The following is a 27,466-nucleotide window of genomic DNA, read 5'->3' on the forward strand; positions in this document are numbered from 1 at the left end:
TATTTTGCTATTTATTGTATTCATTCTTCTTAAGCTTAAAGTGAGTTTATTCTTTTATTTTAGTTTAGTAGTGTACTCTGGTAGTAAAGGGATGCTTGCAAAGTAAGAATTTCATTGGTCAGTGTAACCTTTGCTGTGCATATGACAATAAATGTCTTGGTTATATCTTGGTTATTCATTAATTACACACAAACTACCAAGAGGTAGAATCAATGACTTGCAGCATCTATTCTGCTCCAATGACCACACAGGACAGGACACAACACACTGCTCATCCAGCCTAAAACCACGAGAATCTCTTCTGTTGCTGATATGTTGCTTTATCTGGTTACAAAAAGTTTAGTTTAGGGAAAAAAACATAGACATCCAAATAAGTAATGTTTAGAATCAACATAACGTAAAAACTACAAATTTAGATAAAATTTATTAAGCAACAAATTAGCCCTTCTTGGTGACCATTTCTTAGTAAAAAAAAACACCCTTTCTTTATGTTACCCATTACATTTCAAGAGATAGAATCATCTCCATGAAACTGTTCACAATAATATGTCCATAATCAACTTAATACAAGGATAATAAAAGTGATCATAAAAAAAAGTTTTCTGTTTCCTTGTCTCCCTAGACTCCTCCCTCCTGCATCAATCTATGTAAATGCCGTGTAAGTTCAGGTTTTCATTGTGCCTATTCCTGCATATCATTTCTAAGCAGAAGATACCAGCAGTTGATACCACATTTAAAGCTGAGTTGTCTAATCTTACAGTTCCAACATCTCTGGAATGAGTTTGTGAAGATGGCTCAGAATAGAGCATAGTGCTGCACAGTGCAGACAGGTGCAGGGGAGGCTAACAGTGCGGGTTCCGAGTCTTTATACCGAGGGCCTGCAGGCAAAATGTCAGTGGCACAGCAGAGCTTCCATGGTCAGACTCAGGAACAGGAAGAGATGTAGACGATAAAGTTCATCGTTTGAAGTGGTTCAGCTCAGAGGCACAGCTCAGAGACTCAGACATAAAGGCTCACACTGTGTCTTTCTCACTCTCAAGTCCTGCACGCACATCCCTCACTCACATCCATGGCATATGAAAGACAGCAAAACAGAGCTTGCAGTGGTTAAGAGTGTCTGGTTTTAGAATTCCTGTATCTCTCTGTTGAGAGTTCAATAAAGGCTCATTGCCTTGTTCGTCCCGGCTGCAAGGTCAGAAAGAATGTTCACACAGACCACCGGCATCTGTTAGAGACACAAAGAGTTTGGTTTGGTGTTCGTCTTGAGTTCGAGTGAGTGTAAACTCTGAGCTGGACGTCAAAGGTCAGGTATTGAGCATGAGATCTCCTTGTCCGGAGCCCACTCTACAAAATCCATTCCCGCTGGAATGGGGAGGACTGTCCAGAGAAATGCCTCGCCGCTCCCCAAACACCTTCTCCTGCAGTTCAATGATGTCATTGCGGATGTCAGCCATCATTAGCAGAAGGAAGTCGAAGGAGCCGGGGGGTCCCTGGAGTCAGATGAAAAATTATTAAGATGACCTGCATGATATGTTTCACTGAGTCTGACACTGGAGAGACATACAGACAGAAATAACACACTTAACAAGGTAGGATCAATCCCTGTAAAATTCAAATGGACTTACAGGTGGGCCTCTGGGACCTGGAGCTCCTCTGTCACCCTGTTGATCCAAACAGGGCATTCATTTAGTTTTATGCACTAAAAGTATTCCACTGAAAAGTATTTCAGAGCAGGGTGTAGATGCTGCAGGTCTTATATGCGTGATGCAGTCTGAGCATCTACATTGGCAATACAGACAGCCGATAGCATCTGCAGCTCCACGCAAACACACAAAGACAGGCAAGGAAACACACCCAAGTACAACAAAGACATGATGTAACCACCTTTAGTCCGTCTCTTCCTGGTGCCCCTGGTGGTCCCTATGGAAACGATTGAGACATGAGCATAAGAAGTTCAAAACATTTTGGTTACAATATGTCACAGCAGGGAAAGCAGAGGATGGCTGAGTTCATTCAGGTTTGTCAATACACAAGGTCAGAGCTCCATTCCTCTCGGACCAGTAGGCTTTACATTGGTAGGATCTCTGTGCTCTAAGATGTCCTGGCAGCAGTTTACTGTCTTTTGTTTACAGCTGGTATTCTGCTTAGGGGGGTTTTCTGCATATTTTGGGGGCAAATCTCACAAAACCATCAGGCACATTTTGTGCTGCTATGTTAAATTTAACATGTGATCTCACCCAGATGGACCGTTTACTTCATGTCACTTTGATGTGCTGAATCGTTAACTCTAGTGGGACCCAACCCTGAGATAACCTCTAAATTATGGAGCTTTTATTTTTCTTACCACTGGACCCCTACGGCCTCTCTTTATATGTTTCAGATCAGGCTCTGGACCCATTGGTCCCATGTCTCCCCGTGGACCCCGAGGGCCGGGAGGGCCTTTTCCCCGGGTGTCCTTCTTTCCGGGTTCTCCTGGGTGACCTGGTGAGGATGGACATGCTCGGTTAACATAGCCATTCTCCACAGTGTACAGTATCTATAGAAAGTGGTGAGCTTACCTGGGACCCCAGGAGCTCCTGGAGGCCCTGGTAGACCAGGAAGACAAGAGCTGTCAGGACTTTTTCCTGCTCGTCCTAGAAAGCGTTATCGCTGCTTTAGCCAGGCCAGGCACCTACAAACACAACGAGGAAAAATAATAACAAGACTGAACACAAACACATTCACTTTGCCTTCATGGTTTGAAATTTCTTGAACCTCCTTGTCGGTCTTCAGTGGTTCAGCTGCTTTAAGATAAAGAAGTTACCTGGTTGGGTGACTGTGTGTTTCCCAGCCTGAGTTTTAGCTGGAGCAGACTGTTTTTCATGTTCATAAAATCTGACAGGTGAACGAGCACGTGCCAGCGCTCATCAAGGTGTCTGACTTCCCAGATGAAACTCACTGCAGAACAAAACATTAAATATTTATTTTTATTCATTTTGTTGTCCAGTCAAGTATTACAATATTTATGACACCACCTTAAATTCTTTATAAATCTTCTACATCATAGGGTATTTTACATTACTGTGTTGATGCTGTGTTAAACTACTGCTTCCAGTAGCTTGTTCTAATCTGAAACACTGGACACCGTATGCCTCTATCCAAACCTGTCAGTCACAACACGCAGGAACTTACGGATGGGCATGGGGATGCAGGAGCGTTGATCTGATGCAAGTATATATCCGCTGTGGCAGCGACACGTGAAGCTGCCCACTGTGTTCACACACTCATGGTCACACACTGTGCCTGACACTTCACACTCGTCAATGTCTGTGTGTGATGTGTGAGGGGGGCAAAAAGAAGGAGAAGTAAATGGAAAGCATTAAATACAAAGTAAACTGAAACACATATAAATCATGTAGATTTAGATCAAACAGGAGGGTGGAGCTTTTATAAAAATTATAACACTAGTTCAAAACAGGCACATTTGTTTGTTGTTGTTTGTAGAGCTTCACAGTGTTTACTTAGGAAAAGTAGATTAATTATTATGCAATCTGCATATTAAGCCTGGAGGTGATGAGAGGGGAGCTCACACTAACCCAGGCAGTAAGGTGATTTGTGGCTGCGGTGTCTTTCGCGGTCAAAGCGGTAGCCGGGGTAACAGGTGCAGACAACTCGCCCGAAGTTATCAGTGCACTGCTGCTCGCAGGGCGATGCCGCACACATCCACACCTGCAGAAAAAGAAAGACGGCAAATGGTGTGTGGACTAATTGCATTCTTTCATTTCTAAAGTTCCACATCACAACAAAAACAAAGGAGCATTACATGTTTAACTCACAGAACCTGAACATATAGACAAATGGTTAAAATGTTTGCCTGTTATATATGAACATGAGCACAATTTTACTTCTTATGCAACTTCTTTACTTTACTTCAATGACGCAGTTTTAGACTGCATGTGCAATTATACTTCAGGCTGCAAGTTTCCTGCACATTCAGCATGGAGGAACAGTTCCCTCTAGTGGCTGAAGCAAATCACTGCCACTCACACAGATATCCATTCATTTACACTTGCAGTTAACTAAATAAACTGATTTAGAAAATAAACTTTTAGACAACTGAGCATGTGAATCAGATGTGAGACATAGTACAACAGAGTGTATGGTTTACCTACTTTCAGGTATGCACTGGCCCATCACAAACCTGAAACCTTCACAGCATTGCCTCCTAAAAAAGACACAGAAAGAAACAAAACAAGGTAAACATCCTTAGAGGAACAGTTTGCTCTTGTAAAATGTACTTGTGTCATAAATTTCATTTAAAATACTACAATTTATTTCAATTTATTAAAAAAACTACAACTTGAATATAATCTGAAGACTGTAAACTCGTGCACCCAGCTGCACCAAAAGCAGCTTAAAAGTAGCACAGATATGAACTACAGAGAAATTAGATCAGTGCACAAAAAAAAAATACATTTAATGTGTTTAATAACTGCCATTTCATTTTTTTTGTAAACTGGCATTTACAGGAGGAAAAGGGCAGGCTGCACCTTTTTGCACAATAGCTGCAGTGCAATCAAATACATTTTTTGCTTTCATTATATATACACAGCCAGTTATGTATTTTAAGATACTGTATACACACACACAAGCCTGTTGTAAGGTATTCAGCAGGCTGTCACCACAGCTCTCTTCTTCACAGTTCTCCTTTCTGCACCTCACACAAGTCGTTAACTTAATTCAAATTTGGTCTAATGCCATGTCTGTCCACTAGCCAGTTCTTGAACACTGACCTAATACACAGCTCAAAAATGATTACTTCAACTCTTACAAAAAACTTTTGTAAGAGTTTAGGTAACATAATGTGGAAGCTGCTATTTGGTGGATGCTTTTTTAAAAAATGTAGAATTGTGCAACAAATATTGGGCAACAATTTCTCCTAAAATGGATTTATGGTGTTTGGAAATGACCTTTGTTCAGACATCCCACAACAATCCACCACATGCTGCAGACATCACGGTTGGAAAAATACAGAGGAAATGGCTCAGAAACTGAAGCAGCACAGCACGCAAGAAATATCACACAGGCGCATGGGCACACTTGAAGAGAATCAGGAAGAATGCACAACTGTCCTAAAAAACCTGCATGCTGTTACCAGAGGGGATTTAGCATACTGCCTCATTCACAGCCCCTCAAGACAACAAGTTGCTTTTATTCTCCTCCAACCTCCATGCAGTGTAACCCTAAATCACTCCAAGATCCCTCTCTTTTTCTCTTGAATGAAAAGTAACCTAAAACAGTGAGGCTGCCCTAAAGTGATGAGATCCAGATGAGAGCAGCTTAAATCTGCTGCCTGTAGCTGGAAGTGTTGAGAGGGATGGATAAGGCGGGCATGGAGCTGAGGCGGAGACAGGAGAGTGAATGCTGTGATTGAGATTGTCAGTCATTCAGTCAGACAAGTCAATCCATCAATCAGTGAGTGACCCAAGCCAGGGTAATATGTTGCAGATGCAGGTCTGACCAGGAGATCTTCAATTTGACTCTTGCATGAAAGCCAGTAAAAACTTTATGTGGCTCAAAATATGGTTCTGATGTAAGTTTAAATTGTTCCCACTACACAAAATCTATATATTTTGACCACCACATGTGTCTTTATGTATGTTTGTGAAGGTAAAGCAAAAAAACCTGCTGCACAACCTAAGCCATAAAATACGGCTGTGCATGTGTATGTCACCAACAGAGTCAAGGAAATACCAAAAAGAGATGAGATCCATTTAACTCCACTGTTATGGGTCAATCTGACCACTTTGATTTTTTGAATGTCTGAAACAGTGGTTACCCTCAGCTCTCCTTCCTGAAATTCTTTTCCCATTTAGAGTCATGGGCTGAAGTTTTAAGATGAGCACACTTTGAAATACGTGGAATGTCTGCATTTAACAGACGATGCATCTATGAGCAGTTTTTTTTTTTTTGCGAGGATGAAACAGAGCTTTCCCACACTTTACATTGCTGTGAGAAATGATGCTAAACACAAACATAGCAAGCAAACCTCTAACTCTGAGTCCAGGCTGGATGCCGTAACGCCACAGTATCAACAGTGATGAGAGCAGTAGACTAACAGGGGATTCTTTCTCTCTCTATGTAAATCTTTATAACTTAATGAATTTACATGTTCGCTTGGGTATAGTAAACAAAATAAAGAACGGTATCCATCAGCTGAATCCTGCTGACTTTGGTGCCTTGTTTTCTCTCTTCACCACCAGTACATTTCATGCACTTGATGCATTTTTTTTATTATGGTATGTGGTATAAGATTTTATGAGCATTCTGTAGACTTGTGTACAGAATGTGTGTCTCATTTGGGTTTTTAACCACAATGTGCATTACACAACCTCTAACAGACATTCTGTTGTAAACAAATCAACTAGGCAACAATTTGCAAGGCTGGGGTTGGAAACAACTGTCAGGAATTGTATTTTTTTTGGGTTAAAATAAGAAACACACTGGAATTTTAGGGATGATGAAAACTGCTATGAACAGGCTTTTCTATGTGCAATATCACAACACTGAACAGAAGTTGGTTGAAGAGATGAAGAAGCAAGCATGGCTAATGTAAACGTATGTAATGATTAATGTCTGTAATGTAAAGTTGAATTATTGTATGCATGTAAATATAAAGCATTTTGATCTTTACATAATATGCATCACTTTTTATCCATGTCTAAAAGCACAGCAGTGGAATCTAGCCAAGCTCAGTCAGCCTCAGCAGCTACCCTCTGATGGTTTTTAAAGGGGAGGCGTTGGACCCACAAGTTGTGGGTGCATGGAGAGGTGACCCGTGTGTTTTTGTTTTGGGATGTGAAAGTATGTTGCTCAGGAAGGCAACAGGCCTGGTCAGCATGACACGACCTCTAAAACACACGCCATTACACTGGAATTGACCTGAGCTCTGCAGAGAGGGTTGTGTGTTTCTTATCAGTGCATTAATAGACTTGGAAGTCGTACTGTTATTTGTTGCCTTGAAAAATGTTACATTGGCACAAAACATTCGCTATTAGTGTCATTTATTTGACTAAAAATCTGGGTAATTTGCCATCCAAAGCCGAGGCAAGCTAAACTGTGAATCATCTGTACATTCAGCATGTGTGTGTGTGTCTGACTGTGTGAGGGCTGGGAACCCATCCAGTAATTGGGGACAGCCTTTTAATGTCAGTCAGAGTTTATTAGCGAGCTGATCCATGACGCTAGCAAGCCCCTTCCTGCTCGTTCTTTTTTTTTTGTGCTTCTCCCCCTGCACCTCGTATGATCTGAAACGTTTCGCTTCATATTCCACCAGCCTCCTGTTCCACTGTGCAGCTTATAGCTTAAGGCTGTTGACATAATCTCTGTCTGTCTCTCTTGTCCTCAGATTGACATGTTGATGCCTCATGTTCACCCACTGTACCTGAAACCTGATGAGGTGTCTACAGTTCCCGCTTTATTTCATTCAGAGGAATAATTTGTCAAGCGCCCTTAATCCCTCTAACAGTCACTTTGCACTGCAGAGTGCGACAGGTTCATCTGTCTGACGCATCTTCTAAATGTTGCTTCCCTGGGGTTAAGACAGAAGTATCTTCCCCAAAATCGAATCAGTCCAGACTGTCTTTCCAAATTTGAAGGAATTCTCAAGGAGTTTTGAGATGTTGCATGCATGAGGTGGGCCAAGAAAACATGGAAGTCACTCTGACCTTAGGCCATGAGATTCCTCTACTTCATCCTTTAGTCAAAATTGATACTTTAAGTTTCTGAGGATGGAACATCCTATGTCAACTTATACAGAGTCCAGTTGACTTGAGTGATCTTGGCGTTTCCACCATGATGAAATGATGAACTGCAATCTGGTGAAAAGATTCATGACTTCCATAAAAAAAACCTGCAAAAACTAATCAGCATCAGTTATTTAGCAAAATGCAGCTGTGCTAATATATTAAACAGCATTAACCTGCCAAAACATCTGTATGTTAGCATAGGTGAAAGCAGCAGTATTCATTAATGAAAAAGCATCAAGGTCCAGATCTGAAATATGCAAACAGCACAGATCCAGCACAGCAGCAACAAGGAGATCAAACATCCTTAATTGCCAACAAAGCATTACAGCTGTCTGTTGTAATGTGCACAACTGAGACACAGATTTCTGGACAGTGTACAGAATATTGTGCAAGAAAGTTAAAGCACAAACAACAAAATAAACTCAACAACCACGCAGGGCGGGATCAGTGGGCTCTCTGATCAAAATTAGGAGTGAATTTGTGAAACTTAGTGTATTAACTGAAACAGTCAATCTAAATGTTTAAAAGCAGGGTATTATTGTCTGGTTGGCAGTTTGTTTGTGTAGATTGGCTTTGAATGCTGATATTTTCTGGCATTGTTAGCCCACATAAAATTTTATACAAAATCTTGTATCGTTTCTTTTGCATATGATTCACAGCTGATAGCTCTGCATCAAAGAAATACGAGGATGATGGAGAGGTCCTGACAGGATTGGGCAGCTCACTTGGCTTTAACTGACATATTGTCGAGGTGATATCAATAACTGTGACAGCTGGCGGTGCTTTTGACATTTCCTATAAATTACAATAAACAGAAAAATGGAGAGGATTTGACTTTCATGTTGTACTGTTTCATTAAAATACCATAACTAGCTGTGATACAATCAGATCCTGCAGAGGAACAGGACTGTGACAGACAGCGAGTTTTGTTTTAAGTTAAGGAAATAGCAAAATAAAATGAATGAAAGAAATATTAAGCCTCACTGGCACATTGTTATGCTCCTTGTAAAAGCATCCTAACTCCATCCCTCCTTCTCCTTTCTTGTCTTAGGTTCCTTTTGACCCTCAGTCACTTCCTATGACGGTGGACCCAGCAGCTGCTGCTCAGAGAGGGGTGCAGACCGGAACATGTATAAACCGAGTCTGCTGAAGCAGCCACTGCCAAAATCAGCATAGCGGCACGGAAGAAAAACACCAGGACAGGGTCCAGCGGCAGGCCTTGCTCTGAATCACTTTACACTGAAGATTATGTACTTAGCATGGGGTCTCCTTCCCGGGGGAGACGACGTCGACGACTCACTTTTATGGTTTCAATCCAGCGCGTTGTGATTTATTGTGCGTTCACAGGCAGGCACTACAAAAGACAGTACTCAGAGCACACTGAGAAAACTTCAGTATCTTCCCAGAAGTGGAATGGACCTGGTGGGGCGGGAAACACACTGGCTGTTGTTTTCCATAGACATTGTTGTAGCCACTGTGCATTACATGCTCCGATTCACTTGTTCTCCTAGTGTGTAGATAGGGTTTCTACATGTGAGGAAGATTATAAGAGGCTTAGATAATAAGTGTCTTCCTTGTCCTTAAAAATGAACCACATCATCTGCATCACCTCAGATTACGAAGCTGGAGGATATAAGGATGATGAGAGAGGAAATGCCGCAAGCAGGAAATGTGGGAGGAGGACATTAATGAGAAAAGGAGGACAGTTTAAAGACAGCCATGAAGGCTGCTGTATCCCTCCTAGGACTCTGCTTAGATGAACACAGGAAGCAGCGCTCAGTGGAGGTCAACGGCCTCTTGACACAACAGGACAAGAGACTGGTCATGTGTGCACGTGTGTGTGTGTGTACGTCCTGTCATTTTGATGGATGCTTCCTACTGATGTGGCTTATATGTGGCTACAATTACAGCATGCTGTATTCATCAGGCATGCTGTAATTGATTTATTTTCTCAGCAGCCTTACACTTCAAAAACTTGGCTGAGTGTGTTGTGTGTGAGAGAGTGATGATGGATCGTACTGAGGCACATTAGCATGATGCGATCAACAATAAAACTTTTTTGGAGGGCCGCCATCCATCTTCCATCTATATATATATATATATATATTTATCCTTTTGGGAGTCATTATTGTTCATTTCCTATGTTGATTCTTTTTTTTTTTTGCCATTTCAATGTGTTGCTAATTTTTTGTTGCTTGCTTTATGAGATTTTTATAAGGTGTTTTTTCCATACATCCAGTGTGTGTGTATATTAAAGAGTAAACGTAAGTGCTAAAATTCCTAATTATGGAATTAGATTACAATTTGGAACCTCTTGTTTGAAGATTAACTGTGCTCTAACTTCATAAGTGTTGCCACGACTGGGATTTGTCACTGCTAATCACACAAAAAGCCTGTTTTTATGTCCGTTTCCTCCTGAGGGTGTGAAGGCGTTGCCCACAGCCTCACGTCCTTTTAGTATTAGTGTATAATCACATGTGTGTGTATATTCTCTTTAACTTGTGTGAGTATACATATGTGAAGGTGTTAGCGTGGCGAGCGCGAGCACCTCCTCTCTGTTTATTTGCTCTGCCAGTCCACTTCCAGGACCCAGGCCTCGAGGGACACATCAGATCTCTGGCCTAACAGAGGAAGCTTTGACTAGAAGCAGAGGAGGTCTGAACCACTTCCACCAGAATACAGGCTTGACCTGCTCTCCTCCTCCATGTTATGCCTCACCTCTCTCCATGCGTCTCCCTTCTTTCCATCATTTCTCCTGCCATTCTCATATCCTGGCCCTTTAACCTATTTTCTCCCAAAATATTTTTTTCTTTGACATGAAAATGAAAGAGAAAAATCCTGAAATTAACATAATTATTATTTATTATTATGTATGTTCTTCTATCCAACACAAAACCTCAAACACCACAGATCATTATTGCAAAAACGTGTAGAGTGAGCATGATGCAGCATCTCACTGCTTTAATGTGACATCCTGTAAAGTACCCGGCATCACTGTATCATGCACAATTTCCTGGGAACTTTCAGTTATGTGAATGATTCATTTTCCCATTTAGTGGCAGGCTGTCAAGCCAAGTACTGTGGTTTTAGCTCAGAACAAGACGGGTTTGGAAGTATTTCACCATTAAGAGAGTGGAACATTTATGGGGCAATGTGGTACTGTTGCTTGTTTATCACTTTCGTCATGATAGCAGTGAAACAGGTCTTCTGAACAAAGTGAACAAAAACTGACTGATGGGATTAAAAAAAACTGTTTTGATTATGGACACTCACAAAAGTTTGGAGGTTGGTAGGTCGGTGATAGTGGGGGTACAGACAGCGCGGAAGATTTTCAAGCAGAGGCTCTGGGTTTGAGTCCCCCGACACAGCAAGCTGTATCAGCTGCAACCTGCAGCTTCAGCTACCATCACAACATGTCCGCATTTCACATAAGCTTGTAGAGATGCAGTTCAAGAAATACACACATATGTTCCATTTTCAAGGACTGAAATATTATCATTAGGCTGTTGTGGTGAGGACGGGATGGTCTGTTATGACAGTGTGTGGAAAAAAATGCTTATTATTGCTATGAATGGCAGCAGGGATTAAATATAGAGGACAGGTGATGGCTCTGTAGCTAACTATCTTCAATAATCCAAAAACACTTCCAGTCATTAGAACTGGCTGGACCAAAGAAGTGAGAAAGTCACACGTGGATGCATGCGTCTCTTGGGGCTGACGGAGCTCTCCCTGTGGTCTGTGGCCTCTATGACCTTGTCCAGGCTCAGTGTCTCTGCAGGAATGTGGCATCTCTGACCCTGTGAGAAGCATTTCTGTGACAAGCATACCTGAACTGCTCTGCCCGAGCCTGCAGGATCTGGCATCCTAATGGCAAAGAACGTTTGGATGGAGGACGTATGGAGAAGGAGACAGAGAGGGATGGACACACTAGCTATGTGTATTTACAGCAGCAGTTCTAAGGAAGAATTTGGGAGTGGATGATTTACATTCTAAAATGTAAATCAGGGAGTTTTCCAGCTTGGTTGATGTGAATCGAAGTTGTTAATGTCTGAACAAAGCTCAAACAGAAAACAGGTCCACCTGATGATGCAGTTGTTCGGCCTTTACACGTCACAGTTAACATGTATTTCAGTCGGATGGACAAATATTTCACAGATGCCATTTCATGACTGCAATGCTTCAAAACAAAAACAGCTTTGATTTGCTCACTGGCCCACTGTTACCAGATGTTTGTGCCTCCTGTCCACACTGTGAAAGTATCTGGCAAGCCGCATAAAATATTGTAAGACTGCTATTTACCAGACCAGTGTGTTTCCATCGTTAGTCACTGTATTGTTTTTTTGGCATGAAATATTGGCATAGATATAAGTGATTAAAACCCCAGCTGTGGACTGGCAGAGTGCATCGCCTGAGGCTGTCAAAGACACTTTTGAGATTTTTGTTTGGATTATATTTTTCACATTCATAGAATAAGAAAAGGGGAAGAAAGACAAACAGGGAATGAAATGACATGGCTAAGTGCTAGATAAGGGTGACAGAGAGCAGCTGAGCAGCGAGGTCAAGCTAACGACAGATTCCTTATAATGACGTGTCTGCTTGAGTTTTAATGCCAAACAGGAGAGCTATTTTTCACAGATGACCTTTCTACTCAAAATCCCACAAGAGACTGTAACTGAGGCTCAAAATAATGGACTGATAAGACCAAGAATGTCTTCCAAATCTCCTAAATGGCCTTGCGACTGAGCTGGTGTTGGGAAATTCCTGGAGGTATTGCAAGATTTATAGCTGTTTTCACTTGAAACTCCCCAGTTGTTAAACTCCACACCTCCTCTATTCTCCCTTTTCGATATCGATACATGAGACAAAGCTTCATATGCACATGCACCCTGCTGTGCTTGTCAACATCAAACAGAACTGTTAACAATGTTGTTCCAGTCTGCTATCAATTGGCTGGTGATTTGTTTTGTTGAGGTATTGACAGTGACAACGTAGCCATAAAAGGGATGAGAAGAGTTAATCCGGAGCAGACTGTTTGCAAGAAGAAGAAAAAAATCAGCCATTGTTCTTGTCTAGAGGGCTGTTCAGGTGTGTGCTAATCAGAAAAAGATGGAAGATGATTACTGGAGTTTTTAGGGAGGTCCGACTCTGGTCCTTGGCACTACAAAGACAATTATACTTCCATTAAAGACAGGAAGCGCAGCTCAAAAGCCTCGTTAAATGTTTCTCAGAGAAAATGAAGACAGAGGACAGTGTTAAGTGCTCCTCACTGTAAAGAAACAGCAAAACTCAGAGAGGTATGTAGCGATTCACAGAAAGAATCCAGTGTCAGCTCCAAGTGTGAGAAAAATGAACAGGTTACTGTTCCCACAGCTTGGGATTTGTTGATCGCCATCCAAAGCACACAGAGAGAAAACGCCAAAGGGAGAAAAGAGAGTGATAGTTTGAATAGGATGCCCCTGTGGACTGGTGCATGCAATGCAAACAATCCATGAGCGGATCGCATTCAGTCATCTATTTGTTTCTACTTGATGAGAACTAGGGAAGCAGAGCAAGGCGACGTTTAGAGCTTATGGGCTGAAGGCGAAAAATAACTTCATCTGCTGTTTTAAAGACGAGGACGGAGCTAAATGCAGAGCTGTCAGTGCCTCACTAAAACTCTCTCAGGATGATAAACAGTAGACTGCTGGTAGAGGGAATTCAGTCACCAGAACACACACATGTACGCTATGTGTACATATCATATATATCCACACACATATGTTTACGCTTTATCAACTTTTGTCCCTCAATGCAACCAGACATCCACAAATTAAAAGCATTGGCAGCCTTGTGCACAGACATTTACAAGCATAAAGGATCATATGTGTGTGCACCAGTATTAAATGCGGTGATATTCAATATACAAAGTATAACAGCACACATATGTGCATACTCATAAAAATATGTCCACACACACACACAAATGGTTGCATCTGGTCCTTGTTACCTGTTTCAGAGCAGAATCGAATACCCTCCTTCCACTCTTAAGTCAGAGGGCTCCTGCTGATTTGACATGTCTGATTTCACTGTTTACTGTTTGTCCAGTTTCTGTTAATGCTGTCACCAAAATAAAAGCGTACTGGGTCTCCTGAAGAAAACGCTGTACTGTGAGTGATGGATTCAAGTGAGAAACTATAACATCACACCTGCAGAATGGAGCTTTAATGGATTGTTTTATGGCATGTAGAGGGAGCGGGAGGGCTTATGTTCAGCCGTGCAGCATGCGAGCCACACACACTCATAGACCAGAGAGAACATGTGGACATGCTCACACATATGCACACACACGTCTGCTTCTCATCACCTGCTAGAAAAGCGGCCACATACAGACGAATGGTACTTTAATGATACATTCTGCCTGTTTCTCTCCTCCTCGCTGCATCTGTTTTACACACACTGTCAGTTTTCCGTCTGCCTCACTGCTATAAATTGCGGGCACCTGTCATGTTTAAGCCGTTAAATACATTTGAATGAAAAGTTTGCACCGAAGCTTTCTGACGGCAACAAACACTGTAAGCATACATGCAGCATTAGCTGCTCTAACCAACAGGTGGGCCTGCTGTGCATTTTTGATGAATCAACAGCCCGGGCTGTTTGCAGGACAAGACAGGGGCTCTCACCTGTGAATAAGGTGAGCAAGGAAAGGATAGCTTGATCTTAAATGCACTATGAACAGTGAAAGTGATAGTGAACCTCCTGGTGCTGTTCTATGCACCACAGGAATACCCAGATTGAACCGTTTTATCCCTCAGTATCAGATCTTTTTTTAAGCTGTAAAAAGCATCAAAACCTAAGAAAGCATGTTGGAATGATCCTACTGATCTGATCTGCATATTTTATTTGCAGCCATTTTTCATCTTTTCTGCTGATGAAGCACATATTGTTATACTATACTGTTTGGCTTATGGACCAAACTTTTCCTTGATTTTTGTTAACATCAAAACTGAACACAAAAACAGGTGAATATAAACAGCTGTCCTGACGAACTGTCGAAACAGGGCTTGGTGATCTCCCTTCTTTTCACTGTGTATTCAGGCACTGTGGAGATTGTAAATGAAGTCAGATAGTTTGACTAAACACAACTGTTACACAGGAAAAAAATGTGTTTGAAACAGATGCTATGTATTACTCACTTTCTGGGAGTAGTTGACTCAATTTCACAACAATCAGTTTCTGATCTGATCTGAAGGAGGATTGAAGGACTTGGTGACAGAGAGGGAAATTAACGAGTAGTGAGTGAGAAAGAGACAACACACTGAGGAAAGATGGCAGAGGACAGCAGGAGACAGCATGATGAAAATGTAAGGAAAGGAGAAGGGACAGAAGAAAAAGAAAAAAATGAGAAATGTGAGACAGAAGGGGCAGAATGAATAAGACATGAGAGAGAGACGAGAAAGTGACAGTGATAAATTCAGAATGGGATGAATGAAAGAAGAGAGTCTGAACTGCTGCTCCAGGAGCATCTGGTTCACCCACAGAGACCCGTCAGCAGACCCTCAGTCAACAGTCCTCTACATGTACCCATCTGTGGAGGGAGCCAGTTACAGGAGGGAGGGAAAGCACTCAGCTGCTCTCCTTCCTGCTCTGATTTCCCCTCTCTGCTCTTTTTATAGACTTTACAAGCAAATACCCCACTGAGGAGCGAGCTGACCTGCCAGGGTGTAGCTTTACTTCATCTGGATCAAACAAATACTTCTCCTCCTTCTAAAGTCAGCCCACACCTCCTTCACTTTCATTATGATACCTTCCTTTAGTCCTTGCTGTAAATCCTCAGCTGGGAATATGTTGTTTGTCAGAAGACATAGAACTGTCATGCATAAATATCAACATATTGTCTTAATTGCTCCTTTTATACATTTACTAAGATAATACTGTTCAGATTTGTGTGTCCTTACTGTTAAGTGTCATGACGGTGTTTGCTGGATAATTCACTCTGTCTCTACATTTTCATTCACTTTATTCTAAATGTCTATTTGAATTGGACTATTTACCTTTTCTACTCGTTTCACTATGATGAGATACTGAGCCAAGTCTAATGCCATAAATCCAGGAGGAAACAAAGGAGATGAGAGGTGCTTAGAGTAACACTTCATTATCTGCAGCCCTGCAGGAACAGTTTCATAAGCAAAGGTCTCACACACAAACACGCACACACGATGTGCAATCTACACATATCTTAGACCGCTGCTGTCAGTAAGTTAATCAATCATCCCAGCAGGTCAATCAGTCTGTCAGTAAGACATTGAATTGTCCTTAAGTCGTTCACTCTGCAGGGAGACTCTGCATCTCCCGGCTCGGTGTTTTTTCAGGGCTTTAACTGCTGAAACGTTACACTTCTCCTTCTCTCAGAGGGACCATGACTTCAGAGATGCTCCCCTGTGGCCTCATCTTACCCCATCTCAGGACACAAAGGTCCTGAAAGGTGGAATTAAAGTGAGCTGCTGGGTCAAATCAAGACAGACTTAAGTGTTTCCTGTCATGCTTGCTTCTTCTGCCCTAAAGTGATCAGTCATAATCCCTTTTGACATGGACAAGGACAGGATCAGCAAAGCTGTCAAACCTCTGTAATTATGTGCTCTCCTAAACAATATCTAACCTATGGGAAACTTGTTTATTACCTGACCTCAACCCAAGCATTAATACTCAGGCTACTAGACGGAGGCCTGGCTTCTGTCTCTACAGAGCAAAGCACAGGCCAACCAGAAAGAGGGAAGCTGTAGACTGGAGATGGAGTCCAGGCCTGGAGCTGAGTCAGTCTCAGTCGGGTCCCAGTAATGAACACTTTAAATGTTTCTGGGTGACACACAGGGCAACTGTGGGTGGGGGGTGGTTGTGCTGGGTCTTAGTGCTCGGGAATGCATCAATGGCTCTTACAGAGCACTTTGAGTGTTCCCATACATAAAAACATTTTCACCTTGTCCTTTTTGACCAAAAGATGTAGCGAGTGAAAGAAACATGCTGAACTCTTGTTTGGCAGGATGTTCAGATTATACTATAAATACACACTGTGGCATGACCTTTCAAACCGCTGGTATCCACTGTTCAGGCATTTCATGACACTGATTACATGATCTGGAATCATCTGGACACCATAAACGTCTGTGCATAATATTGTACCAATCCTGCCAGAAAATGTTCAGATATTTCTCAATATAATTGAAACCTGTTACTAGCTGGTGGCACCAGATGAAAAGTCACCAAAGTATAGCGCAGTGCAGAATTTCATGGCATCATCACCAGCTTCATCAGTCCAATAGTTGGTGAGATATTTCAGTGGATCTGGATGGATTTCAAGGATGCATGTGTATTGTTTTAACTTAAAAAAAGGGTTTCATTTTGGCAATGGAAAGAGAAACTGAAGACAGCTAAAGCAAATCTGATGCAAGCTGCATGTGAATGCCAGGTGGAGCCCATACCTTCTGAACAGCAGTCAGCATGCAATCACATATTCACAAAGCTGCTGCATGAGGAGGATAATGAGTCGAAGCAGGAAGTGGTTGTGGTTAGTTTCTTTGGTCGACTTAAACTCACATTATTAAAGCTCGTATTGTGTCTTTGACCAGCGGGGATCTTTGTAGGCCCAGAAGATCAAACACAAATCAAATACAGGACATTTCTACAGGGGTTAGCATTAGGACGTAGCATTTGTTAAAATGAATGTTCTGGCTTGCGGTTGGATGATCCAAGCCAACAATTAGTATGTAGTGATTATAGCAAAAAGATGTAGCCAGGTCAAGCAAAGCTACAGTGAGTGAAGGAGCACCTCTGAGGGAGCAATATAGTGTCAAGCGGTGTAATGACATCAGAGACCCCCGCGAAGATGCTTCACAGGAAAACATGCAGCCAAAATGGCCAAAGTGTCTATGAGTAAGGCCTGAGAAATGTCTGGCAGCACTCTGATGGCAGGCATTCCATACAGCCTCAACCACATGTCCCACTGCTGTCTTTTCTCACTTTACTAAATATCCTTTCAAACAAACATTATTTAATATGATAATACTGATTATTGGCATCCCTTCCATCCATTCAGTGCCTCAATTACCTACTCAAACCACACAACACCTACCTATATTAAAGTGTGGCACAGCAGCACCCGTGGAAGTCAACAATCTACATATTATATAGCAATCAGCTCAGGTTTTACTATTAGTTACTAATAGGGTTCAAATGCTACTGCTTCCATCTCACTAAGTCAACCTAAAGAATTTTAGTAGCAACCACCAGAAGCAACCAAAACACTTTCCACTGTCACTTATGAAGAAAGTTAAACAAAAACACACTGTCAGGGAAACGTGTGTCCGCAGCTCCTCTGGTATAGCAGTTAGGGGAGCCTAGGTGTATCCAGAGAGCACCCCCGACCTGACATGCAGGGCAGCCGTTTGGTTAGGTTTAGGCATCACAACTACTCAGTTTCTCTGACTAGAAACTATTGGGTGCACTTGTTCAAACTACCACAAGAGGGCACATCAACATTGTTGTAATCAATTTAAAAGTTAACCACTACTGTCGCTTCCCCGGTGAGAACAGATCCAGAATGAACAGCACAGCACAGCATGGAGACAATACTGTCACTGTTCAGAGATTCATTCAGAAAACCAGCAAACTCATGTGGATTTCAGTGGCTACATTTTAAAGCTTCACTGCAAAGTTCACATCCTCAGTGTACTTGCAAAAAGCCATTATAATTCCCAGCCCTCTGTTCCACTATGAGCTGATGTAGAAGACGATTCGTGCTGATGAACTAGAAGGATGTGATGGAATACAAAACTATAATGGTCCCACTGGGAAGGATGGATCATTGTAGCAACAAAAGTAGCATAAAGCATGGAAACAATTAAGATCAATCATGCCTCCATAACATTTATCACCATTCCCTATTCTGTCTGAGCTCACATTCTCTAGCATGATGATGTTATGGGTGTTATCTGCTGCAGTAATGAGCCCTGCAGGGTATTTGAACTAGAACATGTCAATCAAGTAACAGAATGGTTTATAGTTTAGGAGAGGCCATCAGTCCTCCATCAGACCGCACAGCTGAGAGTGTTTAGAGAGCTGCTGCATCTGCCAGCACAGACAATACAGAAACAATCCATACATAAACATGCAAACTCTGACACTCGCATCACTCAGGATCTGTGTATGAACCATGTATATTTGTTTTGGCAAGGGTGAAATCTGACCTCCAGTGAGGACAGAACCAGAACATTAAATGGATAGAACAATGGAAATGTGGAAATTGAGCTGATTCACCCTCTTTGCTGTGAAAACCACGGCTGAGGAGGAGGAGACATGTGGCTGTCCAGCCTTTGTTTAGATGGTGAGAGCAGTGAGGGTTTACTTCTGCACAACACCACAAAACCCTCAGAGACAGGCACATTACATTTACATTTTTGGCATAGAGCTATCAACTTATCCACACAACACAGCAGGAGAAGATGGTGGCAAGAAGACCAGCAACAATAAAGCTTAGGAGTGGACAGAGTGAGGGCCTAAGGTGGCTGACAACAGGTTGAACACCGGTGTATTCATTTAATGAGGATGATTATGATGATTATAACAGTAACAGCAGGTCCAATACTCATTAAATATGACTTTAAACATCAAGAGTGGAGAAATTCACACAATGCATGTTAAGTATAACAATAATTTAAGTGTCATAATTTCCTTCAATGTTGTCTTTGAAACTAAACACTTTCTTCGGGAAGGTGTGAATTTTTCCAAATGTTGAACATGTCGTCTTCAATAAAAACTCCAGTAATATCACACACACACACACACACACACACATTTATTTAAATATCAGAGCAAGTTGCCAGTGGCAGAAATAAGAGAAGAAGAAATTACTAGAAAATGTGCAGCCTGTGTGGACACTGCAGCGCTGACTCGAAGACAGACCGAGCCTGGGTCAAATACAGTTTAACTTAAAAATTGTCCCGATCAGAGCTTAACAACAGTAACTAGGCACGGCAGGTCTGTCAAGCTTTGGATTTTCTCCACATGTGCTGTAGTTCAAAGTGGGCAGTAGTAAAAACAATACTCCATATTCAGTTCATTATAATGGCTCTTCTAACATCAAAACACATCTATGCATTATTCTGTAGTCTGTTATAATGAAATTGTTAGCATGCCTTTCTACCCTCAATAGTAAATAAGCATTACTATTTTAAGCAGAAATGACACTCATTGTACATTTAGTCAGATCACCTGATATGGCATCAGCTCTTAGCTTTGACTGTAAATGGCCATTTACAATATTGCAATCCAAACATGCCAAGAAGCCTCAACAGTATTTATCCATAGACCTCTGGTCTTAGTCAATCTCTCCTTAGGCATCAATATATATCAAATATCCTTTATATCACTTACATGTCCAGTAATCAAGATGCACAGATGGTGACCCTGTGATCCCACCCTGTTAACAATCATCATCCTGTTGCACAATAACTGGATATATAATGTAAAGTATGTATACAAGGTTTGACAGGCAGAGAATCTGTAACAGGAGTGACAGCATCCTATCATTCAGACAGAGGTGTGTACACGAAGAGTGCCACATTTATTTTGGACCTCCTGCATCTCCTTCCACATTGTCATGCACCCTGTCCTCTTTTTCCCTCTGCTGAGGTCTGGCCATCTTTCCTGAATGTTTCTTGGTGGAAATATTGTGCATGTTTGTCCATTAATGTGAGTGCATGTCATTCAGATTTGTGCTGTGCTGAAAGTGATACGTAAATCTAGGAATGTGTGTTTGTAGTTGGTTTGGTGACTTTTCCAGAATGCAAAGAAGTCCATGTAAATGAATACAGCCTCACTGTAGCAGTCTAGAGAAAGAAATAATGAATAAAACAGTAAAACCCAGAAGCCCTAGAAAACCTAGAAGCCCCTCAAATCTGGACCTTGGACTGTCAAAAACCTTCTAGATAACTGCGAGGCCTCAGACTTACAGTAAAGACTTGCAGTCAGTCCAAATAAATGGAAATATGTGGTGGCGGGTCCATCGGCCATGTCTGGACAGCATACTGCGCTCACTGTATTGAAAGTAATATTTATGTACACACACACACACACACAATGGATCAATCTACTTTTTTCCCTGAAGTAATTTGTAAAATCTATTTGATCCGGGTCTGTGCTGAAAAGAGCACAAAGAGAAAACATGGCAGGGAAAATACAACCTCATCTAATCCACCTCCTTCAGCACCACACATCTCATGTAGAGCCAGAAATTAAACAAGACACAGAGCCTGTTACAGTCTAACCTTGACAGTAAACAGATCACATGGTCTAGCCTCACACTAGACCTGGTGCCTCATTTATTAAAGGATCTTCTTACGCTGACAGCCCAAATCCAAGCCAAAGTTTGGTTTCAGAAGAAAGCTCTCTCAATGTCAACATGAGCGATGTATCATGAGTTAAAACCTGGCTTACATTGTCCACAATGTCTACATGGAAGCCCTTTTATTTCATTTAACCTTTGTCTCAAGAAACATATGGGCTACAATTTCAAACATGTTCATAAATGAAACCCCTCGAGACTGTATGTAATAGAGAAGGGAGAGATAAAGGGCCGTTCCTTTAAATAATATGTCATTCCCTGCCATCCCTGCCCCATATCCATCCTTTATTTCATTTGCGGTGTCTGTTTGCCTTTACTGGTGGAAATCAGCTGAATCTACATTAAAACTGTAGGACCAGGAAGGAACAACAAAAAAAATGTTTTTCACTTCTTCTGTGGTAATGGCATATAATGAGGTAAGTAATCTCGACCTCTTGGTGTTGTTAATGACATATTTACAGACTAAATCTCGGCTGAAAATCTCTGATTCAATCTCTCTGTGGTATTCAGGAAATTATTTTTCATTCTCAAGTGGAAACTGTAGAGTTTCCAAACGGGATACAGTGTGTGTGCAGCTGAAGCTGTGTGGTGGTTTGGTGGATGCAGAAACCGCTCCATAACCCCCACATACAGTTCAGGTACTTTTTTTTCCCCCTGCATATCAACAGCCACTTGCTCTGTCAAAGCAGCCATGAGAAAATCACTGTTCTGGGAAAGACCCAGCTGGATGGATATAAGTGTATAATAATATACTACCTGTTGTTTCACTCAGTGGCCCTCAGCCTGTTAGACCTGAGGGGACCCCAGGAGATGTGATCCAAGGGACGGTTGCACAACTTACCTGAAACAAGTGCTGTTCTTCCCTCCAGCTCTGACGCAGGGATACTCCACCGTGAGGATTTTATCGTCTGGACACTCCGTCCTGAGAGAAGGAAGACACATGAGAGCGAGAGCAGATGTGATTGAATGGAAAGGGAGAGGGAGAGGGAGAGGAATACTATGAGGTACAGGCTTCATTTGGATTGCAGGTTGTTTTGCAGAATGATTTCCCAATAGGCAGACAACTCCTGCTAAACAACCCTTTTTTCTCTCAGTGTACACTCATACATACTCAACATTTTTGTCATTCCTTATCTAATAAAGAGTTCAAAACTTGGAGCTATAAGAGAAGTCTTTTGAAAAAATGATGCCAGAGATACATTTAATCACTACTTGCTAAAAATATTGCAGAATTTCTGGTGACGTGGGTAACTAATCGTGCACCTCAACTATGAAAATAATGAAAATGACATTAAATACTATACGTTTTGGGACATAATCCAAGGTAACATTATATTAAGAATAAGTATTCTAACATAATAAAACATTAATATTATGCAGTAAAATTCTATATCTGGCTACACAGCCATTATTATCAACACGCCCAGTAATGTGTTGAGGTAGAAGGCTCATGAATCACAGTGTAACAGAATCCAGTGAGTTCTCACCAAACCTCAAAGACATAAATCTGAAAATACAGTATGGTTTCTTGTAGGTGAAGAAATAACACTGCTGCTTTATTATCTGGTGTTTAACCTGTTAGACCTCAGTGGTTTCCTCTTCTCCTCCACAGATTATTAGGAGCATGTGCTCCACTCACATCCTCTCCTCACCTCCTGACCTACTCTCTCCGGGCACCTTAATAGCATCTGTCATGTTATGTCTGAGCACAGGCAACATTTGGCTCTCCACACCGCGACCGATTCCAACCATTTGGAGTTTCCCTTTTGCTTTTTGCATTTCCGCGAAAATTACATTAGCCTAGATTAGACGCGCTACAAGCGGTTCATCCAGGGGACTCCTCTTTGACAGCTTGCTGTCGTAGAAGGCAAAAACTAATAAAACAGACCAAACTCTATTATAGCGTTTGGCACTGGATGTTAACCTGACAGTGAAGCAGTCCAATTGTTTTGGGTGTAATTAACTTAAATGCCGCAAGAAACTTAGTGAGTTGGGAGAACTTTACAGAACTTTAGTCTCACGCTGAATAAATTATGTAATAAACTGTGTAATAAACTGTGTAATAAACTATTACATCCGCGGAGATTCAAGAAGAAAATCTTTTTATTTTGAAACCTCTGGTTCAGCTTCTTTTAACTTTTACTTCATGGAGAAAGCGGACATTGGCTCCGCATCCCAGACTAAACTTAATATGACATCCTTTCATCAACACTAATCCGCTCATTCACAAATATAAAGACATTTATAGAGATCCATTATAAATCCTTACCTCGAGGTGTCCACTGCTAATGTCGTCCTGATAGAGCTGGCACCAGATTCCCACAGGAAAACAGCACAGATAGCGCCAAATGGTAACAGTGTCGCACCATAAAGTTGACCCATGTCCCCCTTTGCGCTCTGGCACAGATGACCTGCTCAAGTAAAAAACGCCGTAAAATCCACAACACGGCACTGTTTTCCCTCTGTCAATGACCCGTGTGCGCGAAGTGGTATCAAAATATCAGAAATCCTTGTATCCCGCAGAGGTGACGCACATGGAGTCTGTGGGATAAATAAGCGCTGCGCGGTGCGTCCGGATCCCAACTTTACGCACCGAGGCAGAGACCCCTTAGAGAGCTACTGAAGGGTTTACAGCCCAATGTGTTCTCACTAATCCCTTTGGATTTACATTCCTCCCTTTCAAAAAAGAGACTTAAAGCAACTGAGTATACAGCTTCACTCACTGACGCGCAGATGATACAACAAATGATAAACATTAGGGGGGGGGGGGTGCTGAATTTGATCACTTTCACATCACAATACACTGGAGATGAGGGCAGGCATTGGGTGGCGCTGCTATGACGGGGATATTGCGTAATTAGATCAAAATTAAACAAATAAAAAAACACCTCCGGGTTATTGGCAACGACAGTTTTAAGATTAATTCGTAAATTACAAGATACTCAAGGAAAAAAAACACAAAATAATTTTAAAAAAAGAGCCACATATAAAAATGATCAAAGTAAGGAAGACGACAGAAAGGTGTTTTTATGTGATGTAAGTCCGACATTTTTCTGCAAATTGTGCAAATGTGCTGCAGCCAAAGCAGTTGTTTGGATTCTGTTTGTTGGAACAACCGGAGCTGTGCCAACCTCTCTGCTCTGTGCTGTGTTGATGCCCTGGCTGAAGTTCCAAAACGCATTTAGGTCCCAAACCACTAAAGAAAATTTGAAATCAGCTCTTTGACAGACTGAAGTTTCGGGTACTGACAATTGCAATGATGTGGTCTTTGTTAGAAGTGGATCAGCAATCAATAAGCTGCAGCTGCCTCTGAGCTTCCTTAGAAAAGCTCATGCATGGATTAACTCTGTGATATCTTTTTAATCTCTTGTTACTTTTCAGATCACTTAATTAAAGTTCATTTTTTTGCTCTTCAGCAAAGAAATTGACATTGTTTGGCTATATTTTGTTTTTTGTTTTGTTTTGCCAATCTAAATGCGAATGTCATCTGCATAATCATGATCAGCCTGTTTGTTGGTTAAATGACTTCTTCAGATAAAACAGCAGTGAACTGTCCTGCAGCCTCAGAGCAGCAGTGTTACTTCTTTCTGAAATCTGGAATTATCTCTGAAGTTCACACAAGCTGGACTGAGGTGCTGTCATAGCACAAACTGCTAACTGCTAACCATCAGTTGGGACAAAACTTGATGTGGGAGCCACTTGTTACAAAACACAAGCTCCAAGACTGCATTAGAAGTATACAAAGATCTGAACATGTGCTTCTCCCAGGCTCTCCCATGAGACGCTCAGTGTTTCCAAGTTCACAGCCAGACAAATGGCAAAAGGTCTGAGTTGCAACCTCATAAACTATGTTTCTTATAAACAATAGATAAAAAAACATGAGAATTCTGTACTGTACATAAGCAAACACTGTCTCTGTAATCAGACTAAGCATATAATTGAAGTTACTGTGTAGCATAATAAAGTTTACTTTATTACATGTTTACATGTAAACTTTATTCGAGTACACTTCTCTGTCATGTTTGTTTTGTAAAGTATGTGGAAGGTGGAAGTGGGGACTCATATCTGATTAAAATAAGAAGAAAGGGGTTTTAAAAATGGCCTCCTGTAAAGGCCAATGTTCTCTGCATAGTAATCATATACACTCATTACTTTTGTTGTTTTAATCATACTTGTAATCACAGCCTGATTGCCTGAGCTGTAAGTTTGCCATAGGCTTTAAGCACAGGGCTGTACTATCTGATGGAACCAGCACACTATGTATAGTTTTTTTTAAATACATGATTATGATGAATTACAATATATACAATAACATCCACAAACCAAGCCATTAAGGAACTTGTGTGAGCCCTGCTAACTGTACATTGTAATTCCTTTTTATTAGTGCTGAAATGAATAATCCTCATTTCTTTTACAGCTCTTTTATATTCCTGTAAAGTGAGCAGAGAGGACCTAACCCTAACCCTGTATCTTTATTCCTCTGTCGACATGTGTTTAACATAAAACATTAATACAAATTAAAGCATAAACTCTTAATGAGTAATTCAATTAAATCAGAGCCAAGTTCTGCAAAATGTTCTGCTAACAAAGCCTGAAAAAAATGAATAATAGTGCCATATAACACACATCTCACTGTAAACCTGTGAGTACAGTGATGCATCATATCCTAATAAAGCCAAGTGAGATAAGTCATCATTATTAGAGATGACAGAAAAACACTTTGGAGGAGATTTTATTGTCCCTGGATATATAATGATATTGATATCTGTAGGCGGTTTCTGATGATTCAGAGACAGACAGAAAGTTATCCCATGGTTGTGAGAGGATATGACCAATAGTCACCTCAGAGGACATGCAGCACAGCAGCATGGTCAGTGTATGGTCAGGCGATATTAGGTAACTCTGCACTTAGCAGTCTCTCACACCGTCATTCCCCCGGGTACGTGGGGTTCCTGGCCACCGTTCAATAGAAACAGCTGGTTTTATTCACCACAAATGAATCATGCTACGAGTACACATGCACTCACACTCACACACACATGGGCTGTGCACATGCATGCACGCAGTAACTCAGCCTCGCACATCAAATTAAACTGCGCAGTCTCCTTTGGCTCTATTCCCTCCAGAATCAAATAAATTCATAAAATATATAAAGCAACATTATTAAAGAACCGCAGCAAAAGGCAGCTGTTGAAACGGCAACCTCTGCTTCATTATTACGACCACACAGGCCATGGTTTCTCCTGTTCCCACGAAGCAGAGTCTCCTTTCTCCGTTTACTTTGGTTGTGGTCTTTTTTTGGTGTTTGTCTATCTGCATACAAGCAGGCTGAAAGAAATGTGTTTTTCATTGAGGGCTGAGCCCACATTCTGCATGGTTACCAACTTTTTGTCATTCATGGATAAAACTGCTCAATTGTGAAACACATAAAAGCAAAAACATTATCCAGAATATCCCAAAGGAGTTAAAGGGGATTATAAATTTGTGGTTTTAAAACGACAGCTGTTTTGTTCGTCGCCTTTAGCATGGCCAACCATCACTTATCCCTATGATCGATTTCTACCGAAAGCAAAAGTAATCAGCTAAATTTCATTTTAGTTTATCTCCTAAAGTTAAGTTATTTTAATCAATGAAGCCCTAACATTTACTCACTTGCACACAGTTCTGAATTACAACCATGCTGCTTCTTACGTCCTTTTTGTTCTGTCTGACGTCTTACAAACAGCAGTGTGTATGGTTGGGTTCCTACCACAACGTGAGCTCCCTTATAAACTAAAATCTCACAGGGTTTCATTTCAATCATAGATCAAATGATCCGATATTAAAAGTCCAAATATGTATATTTATGTATAAGAACTTTGTTTTTCCCTCATTCTCTCCTGTTAAATACATGACAACCATATTAATCAGCTGCCATGTATATAAAACTGTTTATAAAGTAGTTCAGGCTTCACTTCCACCAGCAACCTAATGCTGGTTGCCACCTGCCATAAAGCCTGAAAAAAACTCAGAGCAAGACTTCAGCAGTGCTTTTAAAAGGGGGAAATACCACCCACACTACCCTCAGTCACCCCACAGAGTTCCCCACAGCAAGAGATAGTCTGCCACTCATTAACCATTGCATTTAGGTCCTATTGTGTTGCTGAAGCTAAGATTTAACGACGTTGGACTTGACAGCATTTTCTCTCTTCCAGCTGGTTTTTAAGCAGCATTAAAAATGGAAGAAAATGTCAGAAATTAAAGTTAAAGAGTTCGACTAGTAGCATTTTCTTTCTTTCCAAATTTTCTAGCCCATAATGTGATT

General features: G+C 41.3%; 1 pseudogene; it reads right to left on the bottom strand.

The window, feature by feature from the left end:
- Positions 1-508: 508 nt before the first annotated feature.
- Positions 509-23,544, bottom strand: LOC114433476 (collagen and calcium-binding EGF domain-containing protein 1-like; annotated as a pseudogene).
- Between the last annotated feature and the right edge of the window lie 3,922 nt (positions 23,545-27,466).

Source organism: Parambassis ranga, chromosome 3 (assembly GCF_900634625.1).
Source record: "Parambassis ranga chromosome 3, fParRan2.1, whole genome shotgun sequence".
NCBI lineage: Eukaryota > Metazoa > Chordata > Actinopteri > Ambassidae > Parambassis > Parambassis ranga.